At 40.4% G+C, this 21,486-nt stretch overlaps 1 long non-coding RNA gene across 1 annotated transcript; it reads left to right on the plus strand.

Moving 5' to 3' along the window:
• The first annotated feature begins 299 nt into the window (after positions 1-299).
• On the plus strand, positions 300-19,041 carry LOC110286095. Its single transcript, XR_002377112.1, has 3 exons — positions 300-343; positions 12,610-12,862; positions 18,782-19,041. It is a non-coding gene; the product is annotated as an uncharacterized LOC110286095 (long non-coding RNA).
• Positions 19,042-21,486: the final 2,445 nt, after the last annotated feature.

Consider the following 21,486-nt stretch of genomic DNA (forward strand, 5'->3'; position numbering starts at 1 on the left):
AACAACTGCCAAAAAAAATCTTGTAACCCAAGGCTGAGTGCAACATCAGTCAGAAAGCAACTTACCTATATTTCCCTTTAGCATAACATCAGTAGTAGATGTCCTCGTATGGCCCACAGCTTTCCTAGTCATAGCCTTTTGACCAGGTTTGCATTCTCTCTAATGGTCTCGGGTCCAATCACAAAGTAGTTGGTTACACCAGGAATAGTCATACCACTACATCAGTATCTTGGCCAGCATGTATTGTAGTGTACAGGGTTCACATCTGGATTAGATCTTTGATGACTTCTCTCCCCCTACAGCTTGGATGGTACCTTCTGGAACTATGAACATGAATCAGCAGGTAGGAAGTTCAGCTCAGTTTGCTAGTCTTTAATGAGAATATGTGCTTTCTTCACCAGGAGTGTCTTACAATCCATTTCTAACGGACAACCAAGAACAACGGCAGTAACCTGTGTTGTTTTTGAGAAGCCAATTCTCTGGCAGTTAACTTATAGGGAGGTATTTCTTACTTGGCACAAGAATGTGGACTCAATAACCTGTAAATTATGGGGACAAGATTATCCATTCACGAAAGATAACTCCATTAAAAAAGAAAAAATATAGTTTTATTAACTTATAAAGTATTATATTCCTACATGTCTTTTCCATACATCCTTAGTCTTAGTTGACTCTGTCCCCTCCCCCAACATGAATCTGTCCTCAGTTAAATCTTTCCACCCATGGTATTCTTCCCCTTTATTTCCATGGCAACCCCTCCCTTTGGTCCTCTACTTCGCCCACCTCATGACTGCTTTTGTGGGTTCCTGGAATCTGCAAACACTCCAACTTAGACACAGACATTTAAAACTTTGAATATAAACTCTGCATATGAAAAGGAAAGTATGTTTGTTTTTCTGACCCTAGGTTACCTCACTCAGGGTAATATTTTTCAGTTCTATCCATTTTTCCTGCAAGTTTCATAATTTTACTTTCTTCAGTACTGAAGAGAATTCCATTGTGTAAATGTGTCATATTTTCATTACCAATTAGTGAATAAATCATTAAATGATATCAAGTATATAGAATATCCTTTTATCCATTTATTTTTGTTTAATTTTTAAAATTAAAACACATAGTATTAGATTTTATTATGGCATATTTTTGAACAAAATTTGCATTTTTAATTTTCCTGTCCTCCTTTCACTTGTGCCTTTTCACACCTTAAAGCCTTCTTCCCACTTTCACGTCGTTCTGTGGATACTGGAAGTCACCTAGTGGTTTGCCAAGCTCATTCTATGATATGGACAAAGAACTAGACACTCAGGGAAGACAGAAAGTCAAGCACCAGAGAAAGACAAAGTTGCTTCTCTATTGCTTTGGGGAGGAAGGAGCTCCGTAGCTGTAATTCAGCTAAACAGGCCCTGGCTTGGATGTTTTATAGGACTCCTGAATCCTCCCCTTTCCCTTACTGGTCCAGTTCAGATTCCCATCTTCAATGTCTTCTGTCTAAGGGAGACTTCTTTTGCTTTCCTTGTGATAGTTTGAATGTGATGTTCACAACAGTTTAGAGCATTTGATGACTTAGTCAACAGTTGGTGCTACTGTTTATATAGAATTAGATGTGACTTTGTTGGAGGAAGTCTGTCACTGGGGGCATGCTTTGAGGTTTCTAAAGCCATACACTGTTACCAGTTTGTTCTTTTTGCTTTAGTTATAGCCCAGGATGTTCTCTCAGCTACTGCTCCAGGAGCCATGCCCGCCTGCTGTCACATTTCCCACTGTGATGGTAATGGACTCTTATCTCTCTGAAACCATAAGCTCAAATAAACCCTCCCTTCTATTAATTGCTTTGTTATACAATTTTCTTACAATAAAACAATGTAAAGGCTTGATGCCCCAGTATAGGGAAATGCCAGGACCAGGAAGCAGGAGTGGGTGGATTGGTGAGCAGGGGGAGTGGGAAGAGGGTGGGGAGCTTTCGGAGGGGAAAACAGGAAAAGGGATAACATTTGAAATGTAAATAAAGAAAATATCTAATAATAAAAAACAATGGAAAAGTGACTAATGATTGTCTACGTCCCTCTAACTCTCCTTCAGTGTCATGTGTCTTAGTCTCCTCTCTACTTCTCACCTCTCTCCTCTGTTATGGCTTTCTTTCTAGTTTTAAACCTATATTTACACTCAACTGGCTATATCTGAATACATTTAAATTTGATAAGCTAGGATTCACACACAGAAAGAGAATATATAATTTTTGTCTGACTTTGAGTCACCTTTCCAATTTATATCTGTTTTCCTACAAGTTTCATAATTCCCTTTTCTTCTCTACAGTTGAGTAAAATTCTATTTATTTACCACATAGAAATTATGTATATTTATTATATTTGTATTATCCATCTGTCTGCCGATGAGCAGCTAGTCTGGCTCCACTTTCTTGATATTGTGAATAATGTAGCAATAAACATGAATGTGAAGGTTTCTCTGTGATAGGATATGGAATTCTTACAGTATAAACCCTAGAGTGGTGCAGCGTGGTCCTGTGGTAGTTCCATCTTTAACTTTTCATGAACCTTTGCATTGATTTTCACAGTGGCGGTGCTACTTTCCACTCTGCCACCAGTGAGAAAGAGTCTCTTAGGCCGGGCAGTGGTGGCGCACACCTTTAATCCCAGCACATGGGAGGCAGAAGCAGGTGGATTTCTGAGTTCAAGAATAGCCTGGTCTACAGAGTGAGTTCCAGGACAGCCAGGGCTACACAGAGAAACCTTGTCTGGGAAAAAACAAAACAAAAAACAAAAACAAAAACAAAAACAAAAAAACAAAAAAGCAAAACAAAAACAAAGAGTCTCTTTTTCCCCACAACAGTGCCAGCATTTGCTCTTGCCTTTTTTCTTAATAAAACCATTCTGATTAGGATGACATGTATCCTGAAGTAGTTTTAATTTGCATGTGCTTGGTAATTAAGGATATTGGATACTTTAAAAAAATACTTATTGGCTTTTGTGTTTTTAATCTTGAGAACTGTCTGCTCATTTTAATAACCCATTTGTCCCATAGTTTTACTTTCTTTTTGAAGCTCTTTATGTGGTATAGCTATGATCCTTCATTCTGATATGTGGTAAAGATATTCTCCCATTCTGTTTTCCAAATGTTCAATATGCACTCCTTTTAAAAGTGTTCTTTCTCCATTACTATACTCCAATCCATCCTTATCAACAAGATAGAAATATCCCCCCTTCCCTCCCCCAGGTTGCTTCCTATTGCTGTGATAAAAACACCATGACCAAAACAAACTTGGTGAAGAAAGACTTTATTTCATCTTACAATTCATCAGAAAGGAAGTCAGGGCAGGAACTGAAGCAAAAGCCATGGAGAGACACTGTTCAGCCCCTTGCTCCTCACGTCTTGCTCAGTTTGTTTGTTTGCTTGCTTGCTTTTGTATATAACCCAGGACCACCTGCTCAAGGGTGGTACTGCCCCATGAGATGGACCCTTAACAGTCATTAAGAAAATGCCCCATAGATTTGTGTATTAGGCCAGCCTCATAGAGAACTTTCTTCAGGTGAGGGCCTCTCTTCCCAGATAACTCTAGTTCATGTCAAGTTGACAAAAAACTACCCAGCACATCAACCAAGTTAGTTCCCATCTTTCACTCTCCCTTAGCTTGCATCTTCATTTCATGAGTAGGTGAACTGGTACCAAGAAAGGCTGACAACTAACCTAAAGCCACACAGTGGTTAAGAGCAAGCACCTGCATCCTGTCTTATGATGCCCAGGTTAAAGTTTGGCTCACTGCTTTAACGAACTAAGCCTCCCTTTCTCATTTCTCCCTCAGTCCAACAAGAAACAATTCTCTCCTTCTCAGGTATGGCTAGAGCTCAGATCAATAGTTGAGTATAGGAATGGCCTAGTGGAAGCTCATACAACCACTTCTTTTTTCATTTCTTTAAATAAAAGACTAATCCACCCCAACCTAGGAAAGTAATTCACACACGTATTTCACCGCTACAGTCATTTTCTATGGTAATCTCCCAGGTGCCAGAGGCTGTTTGCTAGTGTTGTATATCTGTAGACTTGGATATTTTGCTATGAATATATGTATTTTTCTCTGTGCAAACAAATACTTCATGATCTGCGACTAATGCCTTTTATAAAGAGACAACCTCACCATCCAGTCTGGCAAATTCTCTCAGATCTAAAATAGAACCCTTTACAAAAACATTTAAGGGAATTATCAAAAATGTTTTCCAGGGTTAGAAATGTAGAAACAAGAACATGTTGCAGCTCTATAAAAATCACCCATGTGTATAAAATGGCTTGACAGGGTTCCTTCTGGATTGAGTACCCAGAGAGCTTCACATACATTCCTATCAGCAGAGAACACGACCACACCTGAATGCTTGAGCAGTCTGAAGGGGGACTATTGACTGTCTACTCCCAATAGCAAAACGTGAAAGGGAATGGTAAACAGGATAGCCCAATTCAGATTTTAATATCGCAAGACGAAATGTACTGAGTTCATTGCATGAATTTTTAAAGGTATGTATATGTACTGTATATATTTTCTTTTGACTTAGTTAAGTGTATTAATGAAGGCTATCTAGAGGAACAGAACCAGTATATGCATATATAAGTGATACACACACACACACACACACATATATATGTATATGTATGTATATGTATATATATATACACATCACAATGTAGGCTTACAGAATATGGGCTGAGTAGTCCAACAGTGGCTATCTACACACTGGAAAGGCTGAGAACTCAATAACTGCTCAGTTAAATGAGACTGGATGCCTCTGGAATCCCAATCTGGCAATGGATGATTGCTAGAGAAACACTGGCCTTTACCCCATTTGGGAAGAGTAAAGAAGATAAGCTCTGACATCAGACAAGAAACAAAGCCTCCAAGCAACAGAGTAAATACATTCACAAGTAAGGAATGAAGGAAGACAAGACAAAAACAGCACTGGGTTTCCCTCAGATCCATTTATAGTGGAACCTCAAAGGTGCTGACCACTGTGAGTGAAGGCTTCCCACAACTTCCGTTTGCCTTCCAGGAAATCCTCTCACAGGTTTCTTAGTTTGGATTCCAAATCTAATCAAGTTGGCAAAGACTGACCATCGCAGTAACCTTAGAACTCTTTCATTGACCATTTTCAATAAATTAAAAATCAAGTATCCTAAAGATGACTCAGGAGTAAGAAGTCATTACAGGTCTTGCTGAGAATCTACTTTGGTTCTCAGCACCCATGTTGGGCAGTTCACAACTTTAATGCCAGCTCTGGGGCTCCAACCCCTCTGGCCTCTGTGGGCACCTGCACTTAGGTGCCTACACACACACACACACATCTATACCATACTCAACTTTTACCAAACAGCTGCTAAAAGAAGCATACGTTGTTTCAGATAGTTTAAACTTTTGTTGCATTTATTTGTTGATGCTTGCTTATGTATGTGCGTTGGTGCACACATGCCATCATACATATGGTCAGAGAACAACATGCAAGAGTTGCCTCTCTCCTCCCACCATGTAAGTGCCAAGAACCAGTCACAGGTCCTCAGGCTTGGCCACCTGTAGTCCTCTGCCTGCCGGGCATCTCACTGGCCCCACTGCAGAGATTTTTAAGCCGGGGCTTACATTCTAGTAGACGGGAAGAGTTAAAGAAGATGGGAAACTGAACTGTGGAAATTTGAAGTTAGTTGTCCCGGTTTTCAAATAGTAAGAGGAGACTATTATCAGGTCCTGTCAGGCATGGAGTCTCTGCTCCAGGGAGGCCAGCTGCTGTTGAGTTTTGTGCTGTGACTTACCTCAAGGGTTTTTCACTGCTTCTTGTTTGGTTCGGCATAAATAAGGATTTTAAACAACCTTTTTGTTTTGTTTTGTTTTCAACCCACTGTGCTAAAATAATTCGATCACTGCATGTACCTTCTGTTCTTTAAAAAGATGGTTTTAAATAAAAGTGTCCTGAAAAATAAGCCTTCTTTGAATTCTTTTTCTCCCCCCTTGACCAATTACCACAATCAGAACTAATTTTGAAAAATACTCAATTAGACAGCCATTGAATGTGAAAAGTAACCTTTCCAAAGATTGCCAAGCACTGGGCACACTGACTTTTCTTGATTTCAGAAATAATGTGATGTGATGTGTGTGTGTGTGTGTGTGTATGTGTGTGTGTATTTTTTAAATGTCCATGATATAATTCTGAGTGAAAAACTCCCCATAAATTTCATTTTATATGTAAAATAAAGAAAAAAGAGAGCAATCTGGAACAAAAGTTGCTTACAATTTACTCCAGATGGAAGAAAAGAACATTCAGTTTTTATGTAACAGACTTAATATTTAACTGTACATCAATAAATGCACAACTTTAAAAAAAATAAGCCAGTGAACATTAAGAATATTTTTTGCTGAATTCTTTAATCAAGTGAATTAACCACATGGTATTTTACAAATGAACGATGAAAAATTATGGGCCATATGAAGCATTGTTTATGGATATGTGCTTACGAGGTACTGATTGAATCTTTGAAAAGCTCATTGGCTTGGGTGGGATTTTTGTTTGTTTGGTTTTGTTGTTGTTTGTTGTTGTTTGAATATGGTCTTGCTATATAATTCAGGCTTGGGTCAAACTTACTATATATTTGTACTTGAATTTTTTGAAGCTGAGCATCAATCACTCTATAGCCCAGGTTTACCTCGAACCTGTGGTAGTTCTTCTGTCTCTGGCATCACTATGCCTAATACGAGCATCGGTACTACAGCATGTATGTAGAGATCAGAGGACAACCATGGGTATATGTCTTCACTATGCACTTCTTTGAGATGGGACCTCTCTGTTGTTTTTGTACTGCATAGGCCCATCTAGATAGCCTATGAACTTCTGCAGATTCTTCTATCCGTATCTCCCATCTTCCTGTGGTACTAGTTGAATGGCAGATGTCCATGCTTCCCACCTGGCTTTTACATGAGTTTTGGGGATTTGAACTTTGATCTTTACACTTGAGCTGCAAGCACCTTTACCCACTAAGCCAGCTCCCCAGTCTTCTCACTCCACCAGTTTTAAAGCAGGCTTGTAGTGGTACTTTTAAACTCTTAAGTCACCACACATGTAACTAGCTCCGTAATCACCAATGCTTAGAACTGTAATAAGATAGCATAGTGGAAATAGGACCTTACAGAACTGTGCTGCAACTGGGTGAAGGAGAAAAGTTATAGAGGATTCTTGTAATAAATAAATAAATAAATAAATAAATAAATAAATAAATAAATAAAAAGACTGGATCTTTCTGACACTTGTGGCATCCAAGTAAAGTTCTAAGAAGAAAAGTATGAGGTAAACTCAGAATTGTTCTAGACATGGCTTTATCATCATCGCCGTCATCATCATCGTTTTAGATTTATTTTTATCCCTTATGTATGCACACCATCTTTGTCCCTAGTGCCTCTGGATGTCAGAAGAGGGCATCTGAGACCTTGAAACTGGAGTTATGGATAGTTGTGAACCACTATATGGGTGCGGGGAACTTAACAAATGCTCTTCCCCAATGAGCCATCTCTCCAACCCTCACACCTGCTGCAACATTCAGATGACCTAGAAGATAATGCTTATTAACGATATCATAATACAAAATCATAAATATAGTAAGTAGTCATATTATAATTACAGTGTGGACGACTGCACCCAGTAGGCAGGATTTAGGAGAGCATGATGTCTTCCACCAGCTGAAGCCACACACATTTATCTGTACTACATTGTTCAAATCACCCAAGAACACAGTTTTCAAACCACTCTTTCAGTGCCTAAAATTGCTTAACTCCAATAGAAAAAAACAAGCAAGTAGAGACACACCTATTAATTCGTGGAACAACTAATCCTTTAAAAATCTACTAGGTGATTGGGGTTCTGCCGATAAATAAGTGAAAAAAATTTAAAAAGAAAAACAACAAAAAATGACATAACATGCTTGGATAACTTCTGCATTCCAATTCACACAAAAGACATAGTCATTAATATCATGCACTATCTTTAAATAAAGATATTATGTATTCAAAAGTATGATCTGCCTGTGGCCTGTGAACAATGCCTGACATGATGACATACATCTGTAATCTAGCATTTGAAGGGTAGAGGCAGGAAGATTGGGGATTCAAGATCGTCCCTGGCTATAAGTATCTCATAGTACATGAGATACTATCCCAAAACAAACAAATAAGCAAACAACTTCAATACAAGGGTAAGAGCATTACATATAAGTGCTGGCTCCCAGAAGTGCTGTATTATTATCAGTTATAACAATTATTGTGTATTATGTACCACTACTAGAACTATGTTGGAAATTAACTCTATCCTCAAAACAGCTCTGCAAGGAGGTGTTATTTCCATTTTACAGATGATTTATCAAGATGGTTTAACAGTGCTGGGTTGTGCCTCAGAGTAGATTGCCTAGAATTCAGAATGTCCCTGTTTTAAACTGCACCCCTCCTACACACACACACACACACACATAAGCATGCATGCATGCGTACTCACATGCACATGCATACACAAAAGGGCTTATTATCTGTAAAGTGGGAAGTTGATTTATTCATACTTAAAATGATGAATTACATTACCACTCTCAGTACAAACCGTGGTATTCTGAACAATACACCATCTCAAAGCAACAGCTATACATGTCCCTGTGGAGTCCCAGTGGCCATCTGATGAACTCCTGTTCTGCCCCCATACTGCTCCAAGCCCTTTACACTCATCATTTTGTTCTTTCAACAATTCTCAAGATGTATAATGATGTCCTGCATTACAGAGACAGAAACTCTGATTCAGAGGGTCTAAGTAATACATCCCAAATCATTCACCCTGTGGGGCTATTAACCAAGAGTTTGTCTAACTTTCAAACACTCTGTTATTCTGAAATGTTCTTTGTAAACTGCTGCCACTTCTTCTCTGTGCCTGTTGAAGTTATGCCCCCTCCCCAGCCTCTTCTCAGTCTTCAAGACCAAACACAGTTGTTCCAGCTTCAATCTCAAACACCCCAGGCATTATAACCAGAGAAAATGTGTCTACTTTAAATCTAACACTTATCTTGCAGCACTGTGATTATTTGGATATTTTTCTCTCCCCATGGGAGGTGAAAACCTTGGCTAGAAAAATGTTTCTTACTCACTGTGAGTTCCCAGTGCATAATGCACAGTTAGGCTCCTAGGTTGACACTACATGTGACCTTTGGTGACAGACATGACAGCATGGGGCAAATTTAAGAGACTTCCCCAAAGAGACAGGACAGGTTCCCCCACCCAAGGTAGAACCTAGTCTTGATTGCTTATGTTTACTTACTTACTTACTTATGTAGTTGATCTATTTAAAGATTCTCATGAAATGTTAAAAATCTCTCTCCCTCACTGTTTGTCATTCACCTACTGGTCATTCTATCTCTATTCTCTCAGGTCAGTCTCAGAGGAGTCTGCCATTTCACATCAAAAAACAATCAAGCAAACAAACAAACAAAAAACCACAATGGAGGCCTGGGCCTAGGGATAAAGTTGAGGGTAGCATGTATGCCTCCCATGTACAAATTCAAGATGGGAAGTGGAGAAAAAAGAAAGAAAGGAGAGAGAAAGGGAAGAACGGAAATAGTGAAGGAGAAAGGAAACAGAAAATAGGATTTTACTTATTTATTTATTTATTTATTTTACAAAATCTAGATTATTTTTTTTTCTGGTTAGCTGGGTATAAATGACCAAAAAAAAAAAAAAAAACACCCTTCTCTTTCTTTTAAATCTATGGGTTCTCAGCATAGGGAAATGAGATAGCCACAAAACATAGACGTTTATAAAGAACCCCGTTGAATCATGGTTTGCCTCAGCCTTGCACATAGATGAACATGCCTGAGCTAATGTGTGTCCCCAGAGCATCCACCATGTTTTGTGCTCCTATATGAGAAAAGTAACTGCTTTCCTTCTCCCTCAGCAGCTTAGAAAACTACAACACGGGGAAATGAACAACCCAGTCCATACTGTCTTGTCCTACAATCTAAAATTTAATCCCAAAGTTTACATTGTCCAGGTTATATACAAACCCAAGGCAAATTTTCCAAAATTAATTTCAACTATAGTATTTCTTTAAAAAGACAACCATATCAATATAATTAGGTCATTCTTTTAATAACTCCTTTCTGCTTTAGAAAAGACGAAGAGATGCTTAGCTCAGGCTTCTATGTAAAACAGACTAATAGAAAGATCTGGCTTTTTTTTTTTAATAGAGAAGTTCAAGGATAATTGGCAGTTCTGTCTGGACAGAGTGTTACTGCTTTGTGGTCTAAAAAACACAGCCTACTTGTCCAAATTAGTTCAAGAAATCTCCCATTTCTGAGATTGGGGCTGGCTGCCAGCTCTATAAGAGAGAAAAACAGCCTCTGAGGAGATGAGTCAGTGTGTGTCACGTTAAGCCTGAGTTGTGCACACACGGGCATCTAAGAGATTGCTCAAGACTTGCCAACTATCCCCCCAGCATACATAAGGTGTATCTTTGCCAACCAAGTTCAGCCTGTTCTTTTCCTAGCTAAACTATTTACCAAGAACATTGCCACATGAGATTATAAACAGGGTCACAGTAGGGACTTGGAGCTGATGTCAGAGGACACATAGGCTAAGCTTGGGTGCCTGACACTATTGGTTTTTTGCCAAACCCGTTTTTAGAACAGATTGGTTGTCCTTATACCTATAACTGTTTACTTAATCTCATTCCTGAAATGCAGCCTTCTTGGGGAGGAAGATATAATGAAGGCTTCCTGTTCTTCAGAAATATGCCTCACTCAAAGTGTGACCAGGAACAGAGGGGAGGTCACAAGGCCAAAGAAAAGGATCAGTAACAAGGTCATTTGCCAGAAGTGAGAGGGACACATGGGTACCTTTATTCTTCTTCTTAGCCACACTCAAAAGTACACTGGGTGAGCAGATGGACAAGGAACAGTAGATGGAAATGAGACCAAAATAGTTTCAAACTCTTAAGGCAAAGATTCCAGATGTCTCAACACACATTCCTTCAAACACAAGCTTAACAGTGCACAGAGACTAAACTGCTTGGATTTACAAGAATAATTAATTGATGTGCTCTTTAACTGCCTTGGCATAAATAACACATTCCCTGGGGGAAAGTTGTGTTTATTTTTCCTGTGTTAGCTAGAAAGTAAAAAGAACTACTAAGTTGAATTAAAATGAAACTTATTCCTTCCTTTATAAATATTTATGATTTTAATTTGGTGTAATGGTATATGCCTATAATCCAAGGACTCAAGAAGTATAGGCAGACAGAAGAATGGCCAGTTTAATACTAACCTAGGCTACATGCAGTAAAAGTCTGTCACACTCATACATAGATACACACAAATGCACACACACACTCAAATAGATACACACAAACCCATACAACACACTCATACATACAACATACACACACTTGCACACATATACACACAAAACACTCAAACACACACCTACACACACAAACAAGCACAAGCATTCACACATACACACACACACACACACACACACACAGCTTTATTATTAGATTTTTGACTTTAATCCCTTCTAGCTTCAGCAGTTATTTTAACATGGTAGAGCCTCAATTTCAAAATCAAAAGTTACAACTCTTTTTAACACTAAATTGGCCCATTTAATATGTTTTATCATGTGATTATATAAATCAGTAGTTATAAATACCCATAGAACTATCTTCAGTGACCAGCACAGCTTTACCAACAGCATTCAATACCATGACCATTTCTAAAGCAGTTATGGGGGTGGGGGGTAGACAGGATCTACCATGTATTACAAACCTACCTGGAACTATATCTGTAGCCCAGGCTAACCTTGAACTTGCTGTGATGCTCCTGACTCATGGTTCTCAATGCTGAAGGCACAGACATGCACTACCTTAACAGCTTAAATCTCCTTCTTGTTCTTGTTCTTGTTCCTGCTGCTGCTGCTGTTGTCGTTGTTACTTAGTACTCTGGAATGAAAACCTGCACGCCTTTTTCAGAGCATTTTCTTTAAAAGAAAGAAAGAAAGAAAGAAAGGAAGGAAGGAAGGAAGGAAGGAAGGAAGGAAGGAAGGAAGGAAGGAAGAAAGAAAGAAAGAAAGAAAAAGAGTAAAAGCAGACTAGCCATTAAAAAATAGATAACTTCCCTTCTTGAAAAATTTTCATGTGGTTTGTTAGGGTGCTTTAAATGTGCTTAATTTGAGCCAGACATGATGGTACAAGCTTATTATTATAGTATTTAAGAGGTTTAGGCAGGAGGATTGATGCTAGTCCCAATTTATTTTGAGCTATATGAGACTCTATCTCAAAAAATGGGGGGTAGGGGTGAAGTGGGGGAGGAGGGTAGAAGGAAGGCAATTATAGCCTAGAGAACAGCACTTTGATAGTGTGGCTTGGGTCTTATTTATGAATATCAATTTAGATGTTAACTTCCAGTGGCTGAAGAGATTTGGAGCTCATTACATGACTTTTCTATATTTTTCAGTTTTTAGTAAATATAATATTGATGCTATTTTATTAGTTACTTTTGTTATTTAGATAATTGTCTTACAATTCTTTTTTATTTAAAACTTTACAGTTGAAACTTCCTTTTGGCTTCTGAAATGGGTCACATATTAAGAATACACCTAACACATAGACCTGTCCTAAAGCAAACCTCCCTGTGATGGTTGTCCAGTGGTCCGTCATCACTTCTGCCATGAAACTGGGTCAGACCTCTGGCTTGAAGAACTGAATGCCACATCTTGGAAAAGATAAGGGAGATCCTCATTGTTCCCACCAGAAACATCACTGTCACTTTTGAGGAGCCCTGGTAACTTCAAGCATTGTGGGTAAGCAGAATCACCTTACAGACAAATGGGAGATTTACTCAATTTTATTCCAGTTGGCAAAGAAATCATCCCTTGGGCCCACAACTGTTACTAGTATAGAAGATCAAATAGAAGCCATTCCACTGCACTCATGGTTGTCCACACAAGATCAAACCAACAAGACCAGCCAGTGTTCTAGTTGGAAGCACTAATTAGACTCAGTGAGTTTACAAAACAGAAACAATGAAGAGGAGATGAAGTGCATGACATGTTGCCACCCTCGCTGCTTCATGCCCTGGGCTTCCTCTCAACCAGGAATTAGAACCAAGATATACTAGAAAAGAGGGTGTCTATTCCTGCACAAACATCCTGAGCAAGAAGCAAGTTGGGGAGGAAAGAATTTATTCAGCTTACACTTCCACATTGCTGTTCATCACTTAAGGAAGTCAGGACTGGAACTCAAGCAGGTCAAGAAGCAAGAGCTGATGCAGAAGCCATGGAGGGATGTTACTTACTGGCTTGCTTGTCCTGGCTTGCTCAGCTTGTTTTCCTATAGAACTCAGCTCAGGGTTGGTACCACCCACAATGGGCCCTCCCACCCTTGGTCACTAATTGAGAAAATGCCTTACAGCTGGATCTCTCATGGAGGCATTTCCTCAAGGGAGGCTCCTTTCTCAGTGATAACTCCAGCTTGTGTCAAGTTGACACACAAAACCAGTACAGGTACTTACTGGGGGAAAAAGGAAAGGAGTGGTGGATGAATAAAGGAAAGTTGACATTCAGGCTTCTCAGCTCCAAGTCATAGCCACACTGATCTCAAGACCAACACCTAGGAATGAGTACTAATAAAATCTTGAAAGGAGGATCCCTATCAGACCCACTTATTCCAAAATTAAAGGGACCCTACACTGTCCTTCTGGCCAACCTGATGGGAAAGTTCATTGAAGTAGACAACTGGGTTCATCTTTCTAGGGCTAAGTCCATCCCACTGACTGCAGAATCAACCAACAATGAAATACTGTTGTGAGCCTACTGAAAATCTATCACTATTCTTCAAAAACTCATCCACAGTCATTTTGCCTGACTATGATGACTGCAAACTAACACCAACCTTGATCATTTTTCTAAACAGTTTTTGCTTTGTCCTTTTATTAAAATTCAGCTTCCAAAACTCAGGCCAGCAAATCAGATAGGCCAACTGTGGATCTTTACCCCAGTCTCATCAGTCTTACCCCAGCCCTGTAGCAGATGGTCTGCTGCAGCCTCCTCCTCCTCCTCCTCCCCTTCTTCCTCCTCCTCCTCCTCCTCCTCCTCGCAGCCCCATACCCAGTGGATCACATAGACTTCCCCCTCTGAACTTCCATCCTCTACTCATCCCTTTATCCCAGTCCCCAGCTCCAGCAGGCACTCCCCAGGAAACCTGCAGGCCACTCTGGCCAGGGAAGCAGGTAGATTAACTGCAGATGCTCAGGTGGCCCTCCTCTACTCCAAATCCTCCATCCCTGTAGCAAGCTACAGGCTGCACCCCACCCCCTCCTCCCTTGTCCCATCTTCAGTGTGTCACAGAGATCTTTAACTTTAATCTTCCTCTCCACTCACTCTATTACCCCAGTCCCCAACTCCAGCAGGCACATTTCAGATCTCCACTCTTGCTTCTCACCTCACACACAATCCCCCAATCTCACCCCCTGCTCTGAATCAGACTACCTGCTGTGACTTCTCTGCCCCAATTCCCCAGTGACTAAGTAGATCCTGGTGGAACACCCTGCCTTCCTCCCTCCTGCATCACTCTCTCACCAGCACATTCCCCCGTGTCAACTCCTAACACCCGGAAATACATTTTGACCCAGAAATCCCCTATAGCTACATCTATCAGGATCCCAAAAGAATTTCTTACCAGAAAACACACAGCCACCATACTTTCCTAAGAAACAAAGAAGTCCACAGAAACTAAGGAACAAAGACTCACCCAACAAGAACAAGACCAGAAATTAGCACCTAAAATTACAAACTTTCCAAACCCAGATGCCTAGATGCCCAGATGCCATAAAAGCATAATAGATGTAATACACCATATAAACAAATGGAAAGAGAAAAACCACAGGATTATTTCATTTGATGCAGAAAAGGCTTTTGACAAAATCCAACACCCCTTCATGATAAAAGTCCTGGAGAGATTAGGAATACAAGGGACATACCTAAACATAATAAAGGTAGTTGACAAGGCCAGAGCCAACATCAACTTTAGAGAGAAACTCAAAACAATTCCACTAAAGTCAGAAACAAGACAAGACTGTCTGTTTTCTCCATACATCTTAAATATAAGATTTGAGATCTTAGGTAGAACAATAAGACAACTGAAGGGGATCAAGGGAATATAAATTGGAAAAGAAGAAGTCAAATATCTTTATTTGTAGATGATATGTGCACAAGTGTAGATGACAGTATACACAAGAGACCCTAAAAATTCCCAGGGAACTCCTACTGCTGATAAACACTTTCTGCACAGTAGTTAGATACAAAATTAACTCACAAAACTTAGTATCTTTCCATAGATAAATGACAAATGGACTGAGAAAGATATCAGGGAAACAACACCTTTTGCAATAGCATCAAATAATGTAAACTATCTTAGGCTAACTCTAGCCAAGCAAATGAGACTTGTAATAAAAGTCTTAAGACATTGAAGAAAGAAAATGAATTTATGAAATTCCTAGCCAAATGGATGGACCTGGAGGGCATCATCGTGAGTGAAGTAACACAATCACAAAAGAACTCACACAATATGTATTCACTGATAAGTGGATATTAGCCCAAAACTTAGGATACCCAAGATNTAAGATACAATTTGNTAAACGCATGAAACTCAAGAAGAATGAAGACCAAAGTGTGGACACTGTGCNCCTTCTNAGAATTGGGAACAAAACACCCAGGGAAGGAGTTACAGAGACAAAGTTTGGAGCTGTGATGAAAGGATGGACCATTTAGAGACTGCCGTATCCAGGGATCCATCCCATAACCAGCTTCTAAACGCTGACACCATTGCATACACTAGCAAGATTTTGCTGAAAGGACCCAAATATAGCTGTCTCTTGTGAGACGATGCCGGGGCCTAGCAAACACAGGAGTGGATGTTCACAGTCAGCTATTGGATGTATCACAGGGCTCCCAATGGAGAAGCTAGAGAAAGTACCCAAGGAGCTAAAGGGATCTGCAACCCTATTGTTGGAACAACATGATGTACTAACCAGAACCCCGGAGCTCTTGTCTCTAGCTGCATATGTATCGAAAGATGGCCTAGTCGGCCATCANTGGAAAGAGAGGCCCATTGGACTTGCAAACTTTATATGCCCCAATATAGGGGAATGCCAGGGCCAAAAGAATGGGAATGGGTGGGTAGGAAAGTGGGGAGCGCTATGGGGGACTTTTGGGATAGCATTGGAAATGTAATTGAGGAAAATATGTAATAAAAATATTAAAAATCAAAAAAAAAGAACATAAAAAAAAAGAAAATGAAGAAAATATCAAAAGAAGGAAAGATTTCTCATGCTTATAGATCAGTAGGATTGATATAGTAAAATTGACCATCTAACCAAAATCAATGTACAGATTAAATGCTATCCCAATCAAAATTCCAACACAATTCTTTACAGATCTGGAAAGGACAATTTTGAGCTTCACAAGGCAGCACATACATACATTCAAACTCATACTCACGTGCATGTGCGCATGTGCAAAGCAGCAACAACAAACAAACAAACAACAACAAAAAAAACAGGATAGCTCAAACAATCTTGACTAATAAAAGAATTGTAGAAATATTACTAGACCCAATTGCAAGTTGTAATATAGAGCTATACTAATAAAAACAACATGGCATTGGCCCAAATGTAGATACGTCAACCAGTGGAATCAAATCAAAGAGCCATTCATAAATCCACACACCTATGGACACCTGATTTTTATAAAGAAGCCAAAATACACACTTACAAAACGTCTTCAACAAGTGGTGCCCATCAGATTGGATATCTGCATAAGAAAGAGTGAAAATAGATCTATACTTATCACCATGCACAAATCTCAATGCCGGATGGATTCAATATTTCAGTATAAAACCAGATATGTTGAACTGATAAAACCTGAACACTGAAGAGAAAATGAGGAATACCCTTGAAATCATGAGCACAGAAAAGGTCTTCTGAACAGAGCACTGTTAGCACAGGTACTAAGATCAACAATGAAGCCATGGGATCTCATGAAACTGAAAAGCTTCCATGTGGCAAAGAACACCATCATTCAGGCAAAGCAGCAGCCTAAAGAAGGAGAAAGATTTTTTATACCAACTACTCATCTGTTAGAAGGCTAATATCCACCAAAGTATATTATAAACTGCAAAAACTGGATATCGAGAATACAAATAACCCAAGTATAAAAATGAGGTACAGATCTAAACAGAATTCTCAAAAGGCAAAATTCAGATAGGTGAGAAGCACTTGTGTCCGTGAATGCAAATCGAAACGACCTTGAGATTTCCTCTCCCACCTGTCTGAATGGCTAAGTTCAAGAGACAGCTCATGCTGTAGAGGATGGATGTGCAATACGAGCAACACTCATCCATTGCTAATAGGAGTGTAAACTTGTACAGCTGCTATGGAAATCAGTATGGCAATTCCGCAGGAAAATGGGAATAGATCGATCTCAAGATCTAGCTATACCATTCTTGGGCATATACCCAAAGGATGCTTCATCCTACCATAGGGACACTTGCTCAACCATGTTCTTTGATGCTTGTTTCATAATGGCCAGAAACTGGAAACAGACCAGATGATTGTCAGTAGATGGATGGACAATTAAAATGTGTATATTTACATAATGACTCAGCCATTTAAAAATTACATTATGAAATACACAGGTAAATGAATGGAACTAGAAAAAAAATCGTTCTGAGTGAGGTATTCCAGGCCCAGAAAGACAAATATGGTATGTATTTGTTTATTAGTGGCTATTAATTAATTATTATTATTATCAATAATAACCAAGTTACAGTCCATAGAACAACAGAGATTAGATATAGAATAATGGACCCGGGGTGGTAGCAGATAGTTTGTCCTAGGATGAAGAAGTAGAACAGTTATTTTCAAAGTCTAGACAATCAAATCTATCCCAAATGACCTTGAATTTCCCCTTGGCCTGATACCAATTTGTCAGTATAAGGAGTGACCCTATAAAGCTCAACCTGAGAGAGTGTACCCAACTTGCTACCTGAAACTCTGCTTATTGGCCTTAAAATCATTGGTCACATGCAGCTCCTGAGAGGACCTTCCCTTCCATCTTACACTTCTGACCCAAGCTGCCTGATTCATATAACCTCTACTAGATTTATAGTCAATCATTCTTTTTAATATTATCACATTTCAGATAACTATGTAACAGCAAATATTTCTGTGGCCTGGGAAAATGTCTTCTTGCTCCTCCCAACACACAAAACATCCATACTCATAGGAAAGCAGCACCTCTGAGTTCATAGATAATGGATCTGAGTAGCTTGCTTGAGGAAGATATCTTGGTATCTGGGAGTGGGGGTACTGGGGAGGGGGAATCTGTATTTGCAAAAACAATGGTGAAAAGAAGCTTCTAGGACCATGAAGAAGGTAGCCCCAAATTAGTATCAACTAATCTAGCAGTCCTCCAAAATAGGAGAGCCTGAGACCTACTCACTGCAGAAGGAGAGGGAACTTGCATATGTTTCCAGGAGGAATGCTGTTTTTAATCCATAAGTCTGGAGAAGTCCAAGGGCAGATCAGCAATCCCTCCAAGGGACTGATGCAGTTGCTAATCTGGACATCAGACTTTTTGTCCAGGCTGGACAAGTTGGACACTGTCAGCACTCCTTACCATGGTAGCAGTGTTTTTGTTTTTATTTTTGTTTTTGTTTTTCAGAACCAACAGGTCAATTTCCAAACAGTCCTTCAACAACAGCTGCCATCTGGAAGAGAAAAAGACCAGCATGTGATCATGGCAAAGGGAGACATCTGTCAACCCTGAATGAGCAAGCTGAGAAAGTTTATGGATCGTCTCCAATAGGGCCCCAGGAAATATAACAGCTTTAGGGACAGAATAGGAGAGACTTTTTCTGCCCTACTCACTCAGGATAAAGCAGTTCCAAGAAGGATTACTTTCCACCTTCAGCTTCCCTAACAAATGAGGCAGGCAAGCATAGGAGAGACTACAGCCTGAAATCCTATTTGGTTTTAGTTACAAATACATCATCTCTTCTACTAATGCTCTAAGAAGCCTAGCCCCTTTATCTATATGTACTAAGCACATATACTCTTCTTGACTTGATTTCTATTGCTGTGATAAACACTATGACCAAAAGCAGCTTAGAATGGACAGAATATACTTTACCTTACAACCCTCAGGCCCATCACTGAGCAGGAATTCAAGCAGGATTGTAATATTGAGACTGACACTGAAGTAGAACCACAGAGGAATGTCTTTTACTGGAGTGCTCCCATGGTTTGCCTAAAGTCCTTTTTTATATCACCTAAGACCATCTGCCCAGGAACAGCACTGCTCCCAGTGACCTGGCCTCTCCCATGTCAACCATCAGTCAAGAAAATGCTGCCACAGACTTGTGTACAGGCAGTTTGATGCAGGGCTTTGCTCAACTGAGGTTCTAAATGCCTCTAGCTTGTTTGTGAAGCTGGCAAAAAAAAAAAAATCTAAACAAGACAAACCTCTATGGAACAGTGTTATATCAGAGGCAACCCCCACCTCAATCTCCATTATATATATGTGACTCTGAACAACAGTGTAAAGTTTCTTTGCCTCTAACACCAATTACATTTAGGGGATGAAGAGGCCGACTGGTTATTCTGAGCATGTGCTACTCTTGTTTCCCAGCACTCTGCATATGGCTGCCCACAAGCATCTGTAATTCTGTTGTACTACTATGGCTTCCACAGGCAACCATATTCATGGGCACATACCTCCACATAGACACACATGCATACACATAAATTAAAATAAAATAAATCTTAAAAATATAAATGTCGGGATGGGCATGGTAGTGCACGCCTTTAATCCCAGCACTCGGGAGGCAGGTGGATTTCTGAGTTCGAGGCCAGCCTGGTCTTTAGAGTGAGTTCCAGGACAGCCAGGGCTACACAGAGAAATCCTGTCTCAAAAAAACATATATATATATATATATGTCAGGATGGTTTTGACGCTAAGGTCCTGTTCCCCAATTGGTTCTTTGTGGGGCAATGGACTGTAAGAGGAAGCCTGGGCCTCTGTTGAGCTAAAAGCTTGAAAATTTGGGGTTGAAAGGCATGAACATTGTTTTAGGTATTCCTGTTAGGGAGAAGCATTTTTTAAAAGTCTAAAATATTTGGAGTTAAGGGTTTCAGATGTGGAGTAGGGGACAGTGAGAGGAAGCCTGGTTCTCAATTGAGCTAAAAGCTTGAAGCCACGGAGACCCTAAAGGGACAGTAGGAGCTTCACCGAGTCCCAGTATGAGCCGCCTATATGAAACCACAGCCCCGCACAGAGGGCAATGCCTCCAAACCTCCACACATAGATAAGATATCCTTAACATCTCAGACAGAGACAATAGGAAAAGAGACGTAGCCTGTGGTCATGTAAACTCAAGACAGAGATCTCCTTGCGAATGAGGTACCTAGAGGCCCAGAGGGCATGGCCAATAAGATTCCCTTCCCAGAAAATCCTCCCTGCAAAAGGCATTTAATCTCAGGCTCACCCTGAGAAGTGGGGTATGGTTTTACACATCTATTTTCCACCATGACAATAAACAGTTTGGAACCACAGACGGTCTCTCTAAATTGGGATCTACCATAGGGATCCTACAGAGCCATAGCCTAGTCTCCTGTAGAAGGTCTGTCAAGCCAAGGACAATTACTGTAGGGCTAGTCAGAGCTCCTCTCCACCACCTCCAACTCTGGGCTAGGCACAGCCCACAGGCCCCCAACTCCATTCTCAGCTCTTCTACAACTCCCAGGGGAGCCTGGATGTCCAAAAACCTGAGAACCCCAGGGCCCAGGCTTTGTTGAAGGCCTGGGGACCCCAGAGCCAGCTCTGGCCTTCGCATGTCACAGTCTGTGCTTTCCCACCCCTGGAGCACCCATCCTGGCAGCAAAGTGGAATAAGCACAGTCAAACTCCCCACGTCCCACCTCCCTAAGCAGCCATGTTCTATGGCAGAGAGAACTCAGGTCCACAACCCAACAACTGGTGCCTAATGTAGGGCAAACCCAACTGAAGCGTACCCCCAGCTGGTGACCCACAGAGACCCACATCGGAACTCCATATTACTCAAGGGCTGCAAGTAACCCATGACCTAGTTCAAAAGACCTAGGCCTTCCTCTCATCCTTTCTCTCTCCCCCCCCCCTCTCTGTGTATGTGTGTATGTGTGTCTCCCCATGTGTTCCTGGCCACCCCACCCCCCACTTTCCCCTTTGACTCTTAGCTACATTCTCCAGATGTTATTTTAGACTTAACTCACTGTGCAACTGTGGTAACTGGCCTCCACTCTCTACCCCGAGCCCAGTCCCTCAGCAAGGGCTACTACACAACTATTGAACTGCATTTCAGATGACAATGCCTGCCCAGAGCTCTCTGTCTTC

Source organism: Mus caroli, chromosome 19 (genome assembly GCF_900094665.2).
Source record: "Mus caroli chromosome 19, CAROLI_EIJ_v1.1, whole genome shotgun sequence".
Classification (NCBI taxonomy): Eukaryota; Metazoa; Chordata; class Mammalia; order Rodentia; family Muridae; genus Mus; species Mus caroli.